General features: G+C 43.7%; 1 protein-coding gene across 9 annotated transcripts in view; it reads right to left on the minus strand.

Moving 5' to 3' along the window:
* Positions 1-5068: 5068 nt before the first annotated feature.
* DNAJB6 (DnaJ heat shock protein family (Hsp40) member B6) overlaps positions 5069-14994 on the minus strand; it is a 111812-nt gene continuing 101886 nt past the window's right edge. Inside the window, exons 12-14 of one of the 9 annotated variants that reach the window (XR_014943666.1) lie at positions 13451-13549; positions 8515-8771; positions 5069-7829 (exon numbers count right to left, since the gene is read on the minus strand). The gene's annotated coding sequence lies outside the window, so the exon portion shown is untranslated. Of the gene's footprint in view, positions 8772-13450; positions 13550-14994 lie in introns of all 9 variants that reach the window. The other 8 variants (XR_014943662.1, XR_014943664.1, XR_014943663.1 and 5 more) reach the window with 8 other exon arrangements.

The raw sequence follows: 14994 nt of genomic DNA on the forward strand, positions 1-14994 counted from the left end.
CTGAGAGAGAGCCATGATTCTGCAGCAGACAGTGTCTCTTGAGTATACACCAAGGCTGGGCACGAGGTGCTGTGGTGACAACCATAGGGCACAACTGGAAGTCAACCCTTTGGTAGGGAACACTGAATGGCTTTGTGTACCTCACAGCCAGTGACAGCCCTGTGTGGGAGCACCGGCAATATTGCTTTCCAGCACAAGAAGGGAAAAAAGGAGAAAAGTGGCCAAAAACCCGGTATTTTGAATTCTGAGTTCATGTTAAAAATAGAAATAAAGAAAGAAACCAGTGAACAGCCGTTTTCTAGTAGCACTTGTTTCTAAATGTGGTAGCTATTTCCTTCACTCAGGAAATCTGCTCCATTTTCCAGCAGATTTCATTTGCGTTGTCCAAGTTAGAATGTTTGTTCCTGCATACAGATATTACCATAGAGCATGAGCATGAGCAAGACTGGCTCCATGGTATTACTGATCCTACACCTCATCTGTTAGGCAGAAATCAAATCGGATCCACAGCTTTCAATCCTGATGAATCCTCTTTCTTTCTTTCTTTCTTTCTTTCTTTCTTTCTTTCTTTCTTTCTTTCTTTCTTTCTTTCTTTCTTTCTTTCTTTCTTTCTTTCTTTCTTTCTTTCTCTTTCTCTCTTTCTTTCTCTTTCTTTCTCTCTTTCTCTCTCTCTTTCTTTCTTTCTCTCTTTATCTCTTTCTTTCTCTATCTCTTTCTTTCTCTCTTTCTTTCTTTCTGGCAAGTTATTTAGCCTAGATTGTCTGGGGTCTGAAAGTGGAAAAAGACTGTTTCCAATGGAAAATACAAGCTGGGCACTACTAGGCTTTGTCACAGAAGAAAAAGCATCATAACAAGATCATAGGGTCATTTAGGTTGGAAAAGACCAAGATCATCTAGTCCAACCACAATATGTAGGAAGCCTTCTCCCTGAAAGCTGTGTCTTTACATCTCCCCTGAAAGCTGCTGATCTGCAGCATGCCCAGGGCTCTGGTCAGGGAAATGGTATCTCTTTTGAGGATGTGGTGATGCCAATGGGCAGCTGCTGGGCTCAGCTCCAACAGAACCTCCTTGATGTGCTGTGAGGGCTGTGGCACACAGATGGTGAGCGGACAGCAGGAACTGCCCATGTGTGTAGGCATTGTGAATAAGGGTATAGTAAAGTTGCAGAGAAAACAAACAAACAAACAAACATAGATTTTGTTGTTTGGTTGGTTCCTCTTTTTTTATTTTTAGCCAGACACATCAACAACCATACCTGGACTGCATTCCAGTTCTTAGATATATCATTTGTGCCTTGGTACAAGTTTGCTCTTCTGCCATCTTCAGACTTAAGTTTGCCGGGTGAGCCCAGATGTTGGGCAGTACCTTTGGGGTGGTGAAGCCAAGCTAAGAAGCTGCCCTGGTGTGGTGTGAAATGTCTAGGTGCTGTTGAGAATGGAATACAACCTGTCTTTAATAAAGTTAGGATTTAGGCAAAGCCACCTGAGTAGCACTGGGGCTGTCTGGGTTAGGATCTTGTCCACACTAGAGACACAGGGTCACCTTCTGGCCCAAATGAGATCAAATTCCAGACTTCTTTTGACCACGTTTCAGCCAAGATGTCATCCTGGGTTCAACATTTATGTACATGATGGGCTGTGTTAGGCAATGGCAGAGCCTATTCCACTTGGTTTGCACCCAAGCAGGATCAATGAAGCCTTTTGCACCATGCCAGGCTAAGCAGATCCCCATCTCAGAAAACACAAGGTGGCTTTTTTTCACAGTACACCATTGTCCTTCCTGAGCTCACATGCTCTTAGGTGGAGCAGCAGCATTTGTGCAGAGCAGACTCAGAGCCAAGTGAGGACCTGACCTTATGGCTCCAAGCACAAATGGAGCTGCACAGGGCTTGCTTTCCCTGCCTCAGTGTGAGATACACTGATAATGGCATTGTTATGTGACTGACAAGATGTTCTGCCCCTGGAGAGAGAGGCATAAATTCATTAGCCAAATGAAGGGCTTGGAGGTGAGTCATGAGAGGCCCGGTAATCTGATAAAAAGGACTGTTTCCTTATTAAAATACAAATGGAAAGCTTTATTATTGTTATTTTTTCAAATCTACCTTCCCCACTGAAAGGCCAGCAGGCTACTATAATCTGGTCTACTTTCCTTCCGTATTCGACTTAGCATAAACTGCTCTTTTGTCTCTGAACAACTCCTAGCACTTAAAGTGCAACTAAATGAGTTTGTATTTCCTTGCTCGCTCTTTTTCCTGATGTTTTCCTTTATCTACGCCTTGATTATGTTTGAAAACGCATTTTGTTGTACAATTTCAACTAATGGGACTGCAAATTTGCTTAGCTTCTCTACCAACACAGTTTTTTCCCACTGTGGCCCATGCCTTGCATACAGTTTATCCACACAAAGAGCTCTGGAGCAGTGTTTTATATACCACAGACCTATATATACATAAACAACAACAACAGAAAAAAAAATACTATGGATATGAATAGCCAACAGATGGATAAGTGTACCTCCAGACGTTGGTGCTGGATAAAATAGCGTCACTGCACTCCTACCAAGCACATGTTCACTCACTCATAATTGGGCGTCTGTAGCTTTTTGGGGTAGGTGACGCCCACCCCTTTGCTACCATCTTGGCTCTGCTGGGAGCTTGGAGTCATTCTGCCTGTATTAGTGTTCCTGGCTGGTAGCAGTCCCTCTGCACCCTGATGTTCCCTGTGGAGACTCCACCAACACAAGACGTTCTAAATGGAAGGAAACTGCAAATCCAATAGACTTCCAGCAACCACTCATTGTAGATGTAGTCTGGGGTGTGTATAAAATAACAAAAGGGAGGTAGTTGTTTCTAACATGGAAATCAGCACATTTCATTCCCTAATGGAACTTCAGGGATGAATAAATGCTCAGATTCCTCTTCCATGTATAAAACAAGGGTTGTGACACTCATTCTTGCTAAATACTGGGAAGTGTGTACAGGCAGTAGCACATTCTGAGGTTGATTTTCTCCCTCCTGTGGCTGTACACAGTGGGTCAAGATGCAAAATACAAGGTCAAATTATCTGCATCACTGCAAGGATTTCTGGAGCTAATTTTAATACCAATTGACAGATTTAAAATTAAAATAGTTATTTTAAAATTTCCAAGTAGCTTGAGAATTTGCTGTAAAACTGACAGAGTTCAACTGAACAACACAATGTTTAGTGGTAAATCAATGGGGAAAAAAGTCTGGAAATTTACTCTTCAGGATGCTTGGATTCAAAGGACCCTTCAGTGAGAACTGGTTGTCTCATAGTGAGACTTTAACCACACAGCTACTGGTCTGAATAAGAAACTCTCCATTTCTGTTTCCATTTCTCAGGCCAGATTCTGAGTGCTTGCCACTTTCTGTAGGCAGAAGACTGTAGTATCACACCATAGAGTTCTGGGTGGAGAAAAATTACCACTTACTGTGTCCCCAAATGTTTTATTACTAAACCATCCCAGCCATGAGGAGCTGCTCTATGGCTGCATGAATAGTCACAATACTTTGTTCACGATTAGCCTTAAAGACAAAAACAAGAAGGCAATAAATGTTTAAAACAGTGTGGCAGATGAATTCAAGGATTCTTATCCCTGGAGCTTCAGTCCTAATTGTTCCATGCCTGAGACTGGTGTATGTCCCCTGGTTTCCTGTCTCACCATCTGAGAAGCTTGTGTCATCTGACACATCCCAACAGAACGTGCCAGCAGTGAGTATTAAATGCACCACTGATCTACTCACACTGGTAGCTAGCTGATGGGACGACCATAGGCTGAACAGGGCTCATACACATGCAAAACCAAGGCTTTTTATCATTGCATCTTCCCCAGAAATATCCTGGGGACTTTGGACCAGCCATGAGTGCAGTGAGGACAGAGCTGCCCCTCCCAGTATCCCTCTCCAAAGGTCATTAGAGCAGGAAAATGGATTATTTTCATAGATTCTGTTAGGAGACAAATTGCTAAGACACATCAAACATGTACTGGAAGACTTAAAGGTGAAGCTCTGACAACATAAAATTATCCTTGCTCTTAGCTCCCCTGAGACTTATCCAGCAAATGCTTGACTTGACTTTTCCATATATTGCTATTGGTTTCAAGAAGAATGTTCACAGCATGTTGTACAGAACTGTGTCCTTATTTTATCCATCTGCATTATTGCTCTAATTTATTGACTCCTCCAGCTCTGATGATTAGGTCAGGCGGTGTCACATGCTTCAAGTACCGAGGCCAATTAACACCCTTTCTGGGTGACCAGGATTGTCGATCGATTAAGCTGCTCCATCCCACTGAGATTCTTTGCAGACATGTGGTCATATAAAACACACCATTGAAATAGAATTAATGAAAAGCCAGGCCTGAATGACAGCCGAAATGCTTTTTTATTTCTGGAAGCAACCCAAGAAGGGGTTTATTGGACTCCTCTCCTCAGCACTTGGAAAGAAATAACAGTTGTCATTGAAAAGAAAACCTTTTAGGGTTGGGGGGAAGGAATTCAGCTCAGCAAACTAGATGGAACCTGCTAAAATGACTTCTGAACAAAACATCCCTCTCCCATCCAGAAAAGACTGAAGATGGGAAACCAAAGTAATAATAAGACAGAAACTTCTAAAAGATACCCACATTTTTCACATTTCCTTTTGCCCTGGAAAGATGTAATTTTAAACAATATTCCTAAGCTCCTCAGTTTTGCAGCTCCCAAATATAAATGGAATTAACAGAAATGTCCATGTGGCCATGAGGAGCTGTATTTGAAGTGTTTCTTCCAGGAAACCCAACCTACATTTCAGCTCATGTTGTGCTATAAGGAACAAAACTCTGCTGGTGCTGGATGCCCTCGTCATGGGTAATGGGGACAGCAGGGAGTTGGATACAGGATTCCGCTTGATGAAGAATGTGACTTTAGGCACCATGCAGTGCTATCATCTCATTCCAAGAGGGGATTGGGACTGGTATAACCATGTACCAGAGCCATCCCTTGAGCACCGATCCCCGTCTTCTCACTCCTAGTAGAAATAGCTGAAAAACAATCTACAAAAAACCTGAATTTTATTTAGGTATGTATGTATTTATTTATTTATTTTACATCTTCAAGAGAACACCAGACAACTGAACAGCCAGCAAACTCTTTCATACAAGGTAAACTTGGGCGATCAGCCCAGTAGCTCCTGGTCTGCATCAAAATCAGAGTTGATGAGAGCTGTGAGACACCCACGCAGAGCAGGGCCAGAGCCGTGGCAGGGAGAGCTGAATCACCAGATGACGGAAGCTTTCACTGCCTTCTTCAGGTAGCTGGAGCCTCAGGCCTCTCAAAGAAGCTCAGCATAGGCTCTCTACCACATTTCACATGAAATAATGCTCATCTTTCCATTTTCTCTTCTGTAAACAGCCAAGAGATACTTCTCTGACAGTAATGCGAGCTGAGCTGGAGCTGAGGTTTACAGCCTCTAAAAAAAAAATAATCAGTGAGAGTGCAGTCAGCAGCAGGGCTTGGGGAAGGCAAGGCAAATCATAAAAAGGAGGCAAAGGGGAGGGGTCCTGTCCTTGGAGACGGGGTTTGGGAGCATAATGGTGGGAGAACAAAGCATGAAGGCATTTGCTGTTTCCTTTCTGAGGAAAATTATGATCAGCGTGACAGCAGCCATCATGTCCCCAGCTCAGGTGAGCACCCTCTGTAGAAGGCACAAACCTACCACCGGTCTAAAGAGAACAAGGTCTAACTGGGAAAGACAGAGGAAAAATAAGGATGATGGAAGCTGCTGAATGATTGATTGAGCTGAATACAATGTAGAAAACAGAAACAGGCTCCCAGTCTGACACCCCAGGCTTGCTTGGTGGAAAAGCTTTCTGTGGGATGAGGTCCCACTCCTCGTCTTGAATCCAAATCCTAGGACTTGCACTTATGGCAAATTCAGCCACAGCCTGACTGAACAGCTGGCAGGGCTCTGCCCGTGCAAGCACAGTGGCACTGGAGATTTGGACATCACATCTCCATTCTGGACACTGTGAAAACGGGATTGCATTGTTTCAAAGCCTTCTCTTGGGTATGCAGCCAATTTCCCTCGTGGTCCTTTCCATCCGACTCCTTGGTTTGGAAAGTCTCTGATGCCAGTCAACTCATCAGCTTTCTGCAGAAAGAGAGTAATTTTGGAAAGCTGAAACATGGTCTTAATTAACATGCTATTGTGGTTAATCTGTTTTACCAATCCCTTAATAAAGAGAATCAATAGTTACAGACATCAAAGTTGATGAGATCCCTCATAGGAAAAGAAAAATCTATAAAACATAGATGGCTAGACTTCTCAGAGCTGCAAATTAAAACCAATGAGTTCCACTAAGCCTTACCCCAAGGTGAACGTTACTGGTGTTGTGACATAGTGCACAGCTGGGTCCCGGGCCAGAACTGTTCTGCAGACTTTTGAACAGCAGGGGTCTTGTGCCTACTGCCTTCATAACCACACTAGCTTGAATCGCACCCCAGTGCACAACAGGGTGGATATGCAAAATTAATATGATTTTTCTTAGTATAGAACACCCAGTTGTAGGTGGCCATGGCAGTCATGTAGATACAATAGTAGAAATGGTTAGCCTTGCAGCCTTGTGGAAAAAATCTACCAGGCACGGCATTAACTTGACTTACCTGACTTTTACTGTGATTGATGAAAGCAAAACGTGAATCATGAAGTACTTAGCTGTCAAAAAAAACTCTTTGCCACGAAGTATAATATATTTCGGTTTCAAAGTATGTGAGGAAGATTTATCACAGCAATCATTTGGTGACTTCACTAAAACTCTACAGACTGAAAGAAGGGAAAAAAAAAGCCTGAGACCCACCCAATATCTGCTTGCCTTTGTGGAGGGGAAACACAACCATTGCAGGTAAGAGCTTCACTAATTTTTGTGGCTGGTTGTTAAGGTCTAAACAAAGTTAAGCAGCTCTTGAGTTGGCCATCAGCATAGGACATTGGCATTAGCATGATCCCTTTGGGCATGGCATGACTGGGTCAGAGCACAGTTTACCACAAAGGTTTCAGCTGTAGCAAGCACATGCTCTCCCTTATGCTTGATGGGGTTATTTAGATTTTCTAGTCTTTAATTTTATTTTTTTTTTTCTTGGAGAATAAATGTTACAGAGATGCCCCAAAGCCAATGAAGAATAGATGAAGGAATATTGGGTCAGTGTAGCAGACAAATACAATTGTACAAGCCTTTATCTAGAGCTGTGGCTACAGCACAACTTGCAGTCAGGAAGCTGAGCAAACAGGTACCCACTCTGTAAAGGAACAGCAGCCTTTGGGGTCTCAGGGCCTCTGAGCAAACAGCTGAGTGAATTCTCATTGCTGCACATGGGCTGTTCAAGTAACACAGATTTCCTGCACATCTGTCTGCCTGCCTCAGGGGGACGTATGGGGTGGGTAAAGTGCACCACCGTGAATCCAGTTATCAAAGCAGACCCTTCTCTGTACATTTCCTGTTATCTCAGTTTCTGTGTCAGAAATGTTCTCTTCCAATTTTCTGATAAATCCTGACTGCTGCTGGGCTGAAGTACTGACGTGACTTTTTGCCTTTTGAGTAGATCCTTCCCAAGTGGTGAGGTTGAGGTGGGTCTTTTTGATGTTGTTTGTTGTTTTTTTTTACTGGGTTGATATATAAAGATTCTGTGTTGTTGCTTTTTCTTCCGAAACTTCAGTACTTTGTGCCTTCACCTGTGATGCAATTTCCTATGTTCCTACAAAGACTGATGTCATCTCTTGACTGTGTCTTAGCAGGGAATCCCACGTGGTCGGCCTCGCAGGACTGCATCATCACTGGGGGAATTAAAAATGTCCAAAGTGAAGAAAGAAACCAGAAGTGTTAGATAGCATTCCTCCTGGAACTAAGCAACCAAGCTCCCGGAGGATTTTTGTAAAGCATCCCCCATAATATCTGTTTCTCCATCTGATTAAAAGCTCTTCTTTGTTTAAAAATAAACCTCCCATTCTTCCCATTTTCCTAAAAATATTCACACCTCGAGCTAAGATGCTGCTAATTGGTGACATCTTCGTATTCCGAGTCTTACTCATTCCTGATCGAACAGAAGAGTCAGGCTTCAGTGATTCTCTGTGTTGGTGTTACAAGCTTCACTCATTGGACAGACATTCCCCATCTTGCAACAAACAAATATTTTTATGCTTACGGTGTATGAGATTTTGACAGTCATTTTCTTGCTAGAACTGTTGACATGCCTTATTACTGTTCTCATTTATTCCTGCGTTCTCCTCATGATATTAGGAAAATTCCTTCTCAGAAGGAGCCTGGGCACAGGCTGCCCAGGGAGGTGGTGCAGCCACCATCCCTAGAGGTGTTCCAGAACTGTGGAGATGTGGCACTGAGTGACTTGGTCAGTGGGCATGGTGGCTGATGGTTAGATCTTGGTGGTCTTTTCAGCCTTAATGTTTTTATGATTCTATGATAACTGAGAGAAGAAGGCCTGTTGGTGAAAGAAAATCACACCTGTAAATGGTATGCCCCAGTCCAGTGCTTTAATCTACATGGGCAGGATGCCATACACTGCTCCCATTAGGAGTCCACGTGTAGCACATTCCAGTCAATAAACCCAGAGCAATGGTGAAAATCATTGACAAGAACAGGATGATTGTAGGGTGGGAGCAACAGCACAGCACAGGATGAAATTCTGTCCCTATCCATGTCCAGGATGGGAGTTGGGAGTTGGTAGTTTAGATTCTACTCATGGTTCATTGTTTTCTTCCCTGGAAGTTTTAAAGACATGTAATTATTTGCACAAGCTGAACAAGGCTGGCAAATTCAATAAAGCAAGTTTTTGATAAAGGTCTTTTGTTAATTTAGTACCAGACCTAGAAAAAATATATATAGCCTTAGGTTGTTGAGATTAATGAAGCACATTTTGGAGGTGTCCTGAACTGGATGCATTAGCAAATGTATCTAAGCCAAGAAGGCACCAGCAAAGAGCATAGCGAGGTGCCTTACTTAGGCACTCCCGAGCAATTTATAAGGACGCAGAGAAGCCAGAAATAAATAAAGCCAGAGTGAAATAGGGATGCAATGGGCTGCTCATTGCTGTGGGTTGAGACTACATGGAAGGAGAAAGAGGGTGGTAAATTTCTCCCTAGTAGTCGCCTGGCTGACATAGCCTCTATACAGTAGAGCATGGATAAGCAAGCCACCTCATATTATCACTTCCATCTCTCATGCTGGGTTTTGCAGAGTGATAAAGAATTAGGTTTAGCAAATTAGGTATGGGAAAGGGAATTTGGAAATGACACTCCCGATGATTGATGATACTAATAAGTATTGTGCCAAGGAGATCCCCTTCCCCCGTCAAATAGGGCACATGCACACACAGCCTTGCACACCAAACATAAACATTACAGTGTGCAATACATACTGAGGCATTTAGAGAGGGGAACATAGAAAAAAAAGTGTGCACAGAAACCTTTGTTCATACAATATCTGTACAGTGCTGTGAAATATGCATACACTATCCATATGTAGGAACGTGCAGAGAAGTACACCATTTATATGCACAGAAATCTGTTTATTTTTAAAATTCCCCTGCACACATATCTCCTTTTGCAAGATAGATAACAGGACAAAACCATGGCAGATGATTGTTAATCTTGTGCTGCAGGAAGCCTTAGTTCAGCTCCCTGGTTTTGCTTCATCTGAGGCAAGATTTGAACCTTTCCCCTAGGGGGAAGGTGTTCTGCAGAGGAAATATTTTTGCTTCAGCCTGTTCATTCAAACAGAGAGAAGTGGAAGTAGAGTTATGACGGGATGTGGAGGAGGAGGTGTACTTTTGGGTTTCAGATGAATCAGAGTAAATTTTGAACCTGTCTGTCATGCACAGGTGCTTTAACCACCAAGATGTACTGGGCTGGTACATGGACAAGATGATCTTAATGGTCTTTTCCAACCTTAATGATCCCATCATTCTATGAAATACGTGGACATTCTTGTCCTTAGCACGTCTACTGGATGAGCCATATCCCATTTAACCATCTTCCTACAACATTTTCAAGGCACTGGATATTCAATTGGGGAAATTCTCACTTCAATAACCTGTTTTCAGGCCCTGCTTCAGAGCTTTTAAGGAACCCTTCTCAGCTACAGGCAGCACAATTACTCAGTCATCTTGGACACACACTGGAGTGTGCAGCAGCTTAATAAGATTTTAATGAAGACAATACCCCTACCTGGTAGATTTGGGTGCTGAAGGATACCTAAATAACCTCTGAAGAGCTGGACCTCTGTTGCCATGGTGATAAAAACTGTTTAAAAAGCTACATGGAATGGAATAAAGTATTGTATTTAAGTAGATCCATGGAGATCTACAAGTTTATTTCTCTTTTAGGTTTCATATCCATGCACATTGATGTGTGCTCACCATAGCTTCCATCTGCTGTTTGGTTTGATACACAAGATTAGGCGACATGGCAATGCACTCCTTGCTCTCATTGCAGCAGCCAGCCCATACAGCCAGAGATTTGTTGTACAGTGAAAACTGGAAATGTTACTTTTGCCCACTCTGGAGGAATGTGTTAATGACACAGGAAGCTGGCTGTGCTAGCAGGTATCTGAAAGGTGGTGTATGTGTGTATGTGTGCTGACAGCAGACTTCTTTGCTGCAGAGCAAATTGGGGGCTATTGGATAACTGCAAGACTGAGACTTCAGCACTACTCACACTACTCACTCCCAAACCGAGTAACAGTAAAATTAATGTAGACTCCTTTCCTCAAGGTATTTTCTTCTGTCTTGTTACAATTTTAATCCAGAGCACCACCTCTGTCAAGAGTTGAATGGAGCTCCCCATACAGAGCAGCTGCCTGGTCTCTATAAGAATAATTTCAGAGCATAAAAAGGCTTTGTTCTGCTGTCAGTTGAGATGCAGCTTTTCACTACTGCAGCATGTAGTGTCTCTTTCCAGCAGATTCCTTCTGAAATTATCCCTTATATCTTTGTAACATGACAAGAGATGCACAGTTGGTCCACTTGTATGTACCGGTTACCACACAGTGTTTTGCTTTATACCAGCTTATGGACAAAGTTAATCCACTCTTCTGGAACACTGGCTTTTAGAGTAAAACTTCTGCTCTCCAATTTTTTTGTTGTTCTAGTTTCCTGGTCTGACTCATCATCATTTCAGAAGCCAGGAACTGCTTTTGTGCTGCAGATAACAGCTTACAGAAATGCCCAGAACTGTCCAAATCACAGAATCACTGAGTTGTTGGTTGGATGAGACTTCTGGATGTCTTTTGATTCCATCTTCCTACTCACCATCTAACCAGGTCTGGGGCTCTGTGTAGCTCGAACTTGAAAATCGTGAATCATGGATGTTGCACAGCCTTACTTCTGAGTTCTCTTAATATAGCCCATTGCTCTCTTAATATAGCCCAGGACACTACAATAACACTCTGCCAGAGCTCAACATTGGCCCACAGTCAGCCAACATCATCTTCCTCCAGGGCATCTCCAGGAACACTGTGGCTTAGGCAGCCTTTTACCATGCCAGGGTTGATTCTGTCCAATGTGTAGGACTTTGTGTTTCTAATTGAAGCTCCTTCTGTTGGTTTCTGAGAGCTGCAGCAGTCTGAATACTGCAAAGCTGTAGCCCATTCCCTTGAGCAAGCAGTGCTGGCAAGGCAGAGATGATCCCATCTTTGCTACACAGAAACACCAAGGGCTCAGACTTACTTACAAGCCCATACCACCACTAAATCATTTTGAATCTTAAGTTCATCACAAGTAGCATCTTTAAACTACTGCTTTTGTGAAACCAGGTGGGACCTCAGCATCTGTGGTCATCACAGCCTCAAACATCAGCATTCCTGCAGCAATTAATGTATTCTTGGACATACACAGAAGTTTCTCAGCTTTAACAGGTCTGAACAGATCAGCATCTATTTTGGATATGACTCCTGTTGTTATCCACAAATTAGGCATCTGCCTTGCATGCAGGGGAGACTAAGCTAGTAATTCAGGAGCAAAAGACCAGATGACACATAGGGAGAAAGACAGCAAATAACCAGAGAAGTCTTCTGTGACAACTCTTTGCCAGTCCCCTGTCAGCATCCCTGTGAATTTTCTCTCTTTCAGGATATTGGCTGCCTGTGACATTATTTCTTCATCCAGAATTCAAATTAGAGTGATCAGAGGCTGACCCGCAGAGTTTAGTTCATCATGTTGTTTCTTTTCCTACTGATTACATAAATAATCAAAGGAAAGAAAGTGCCTTTTTACATTAACACACAATTGCACAAGCTTCTGTGAGAACACAGGGAGGAGTACATGGAGTGGCAAGGCCAAGTTTGAATTGTCTCATCTTGCGAGTCTAAAGGCATGTCATCTTCAAACTGACAAAGCAGTTTAACCTAAACCCATCTTCATTCATAACCTATCGGTGCATTTGGAGTGCATGGGCAAACATCAGTATTTAGCACTGAAGTTCCTCATGGTTCTCATTTCTCTAGGTAGAAAATGGAAGTGGAAACCCAGAAGAACATGATGTACAGAAATGACCTTCCATCAGGTGACTGGGGTCACAGGGCAGAAGATTGGAGCCTGTGTATGGTCATGACGTTAAGGCTGCAAACAGACATAACGGGCCATATTCAGCATAGATATCTTTATGTTTCCCAGAAATCAGTTTCTATCACTCAGCTCTGCCACCACTCAGCCAGCTGGCACGAGAGCCTGAGACACCTTTGGAGCGCCGTTTCATGTCACCGCAGCAGAATTTTCCCCTATTCCCTCTGGCACAGTCTTGCAAACTGCTTGTGGCTGCCCAGCGTCTCTTCAAGCTTCAGATCTGTGTTCAGCATCACAGCTGGGTCCTGCTGCTACCAGAGCTAATTAGTCGTGCGGGTCACTGCCTTCATGAAGATGTTTTTGTTGTCCTGGTATTGAGTACCCTGTTGCTTTGCTGCTGGCACTTACCCACTTTCAGCACTGAGCCTTAAGGCTCCACGACTCCAATGGAGATAGACTCTTAGTACAGTAATTAGGCTCAAACACAGAGGGAAAGCAGCCCGTGTTCTGCCTCAGCCTGTACCACTTCATAGGTGTCCTCTTTCCCCTCTGCTTTGTGGTCTGTGTAATGGTAGCATGCTCTAATTAAAGCATTTGGGTCTAGCTTGTTGTAGACAGGCTGGACAGGAGCTCTGATGGAAGTGAGTCACACAGAGGAGTGACATCTGTTCACCCCTACAGTGAAGGACCACAGGCAGATGGGCAAGCTCCCAGATCTCTGCCATGGAGTATGGCCTCATACCTGCTGTGTTCCTTTCATAGGCTGAGATCACAAGGTGTCACAAGAGCCTGGGGAATGCAAGGGGACCAGGGAGGGCACAGCATCTGCAGTGAGAAGAACACACTTGAGCCAAAAGGCCGAGCTGCCTCATGAAGCATTACCTGAGGAAGCACCTGGGTTGTCATGCAGTGGGCGCTCACTCAGTGAATGCTGATTGCCGTGATCTCAGCATCTTCTTCAGGACACTCAGCGTCAAAAACCTGCAAAGATTCAACCCCAATAAGTAACTGTTGTACTCTCCCATGAAGAAGCTGAGACATTCTGTTAAGGATATTGAACTAATCTGCTGTATTTTACACCCCCGAGATGAGCACTGACTCATGCATCCTGAACACAGGTGCAATCAGCCAAAGAAGGAAGGAGAAGCTCTGTTTTCTTCAGATACGCAGCAAACGTCCAAAGAGGAAATGCTACAGCAACTGTAAAACAGGAGCCGTTCTGGGGGCATTTGGATTAGTCTGCTGACAACACTGCTGTCCAGTAGACAAGGAACAAATCCCTTTCTCAGAAAGGCAGATGTGAAGCGCTGCGTTGCTGATCGACTTCGGCAATACTTATTAAGAGTGATATCACAGCAGAATATAGAAGTAGGCCCTTTGTGCTTAATCTTCTGGGGAGGTGAGAATCTTTCTGAATAACAGAAATATGTAGATAAGGACTGAATATTGTACCATAGTCCCTGGTACCAGATTCAGCAGGGTGCTGGGGTGCCTAACTGTTGTTTTGTGCATTAAGTTGCAGACCAGCTCTCCTCCACCCCTCTTTGCTACCTAAATTACAGAGATGTCCAGGTTTCCCCTCCCCTCTGCAAGTCCCCACAGCACCTGAATTTCAGCTGCTGCAGCTCCCTATTTCAGACTCACAAATCAAACATTTCCCCCTTCTTGCTGTGCTCATGGGACCTGAGCTATTCCACACTGCAATAAAGACATAAATATTCATTAAATCACAGGGAGCAAGAAACTGTAAGGAATTGATTCTACGGCCTTGGGGGCTGGATCCTGCCATGCACCAGGGGCAGAGAGAGGGTTGGGACCCTAATTCTCTGAATATTAAGTTATATGTGTACAGGTAGGATCTCCTATGAAATGGGAAATAACAATTGTGAGATAGATTGGGACTGCTTCATCCTGCCGAACTCAGTGCATTGAGTATAAGGTGTCCAGAAGAGGGGAGATTTGGCTGTAAGATACTGATCAGGAACAGCAGAGCAGGGCTTTGGCTTGTGGTGTTCCTCCACCATAGGGAGAGCATCCAGGGGGAAAGGAGTGTTTGGCTGCGTTGTGTGAGAAGGTGCAGGGAGTTGAGGGATGGAAGCTCCAGGTATGGCTGCAGGATCCTTTCCTCAAGGCAAAGGGAAATGTATCCGTGGAACTCATGTCAGACATCTCAGTCAGCACATTGCAGGTGAGGATCCACACAAGCCCAATACCACGGCACCTGGCAAACTTTACCAGTGGATACTTGGACTTTTAGGGAACTGAGTGATACCTGGGAGGAGATAGGGGGTAAGAAGTGATTTATATTTGGGCTTACAAAATAAAGCTGTCCCTGTTAACTCAGCCCCAGGCCTGCTGCTTCCTCGCAGCTCCATGTTTATAACCATTTGTTCCTTCACTCCAGGACTTACTAGTAATAACAACAA

Source organism: Coturnix japonica, chromosome 2 (assembly GCF_054131305.1).
Source record: "Coturnix japonica strain WE chromosome 2, WE-NBRP24, whole genome shotgun sequence".
NCBI lineage: Eukaryota > Metazoa > Chordata > Aves > Galliformes > Phasianidae > Coturnix > Coturnix japonica.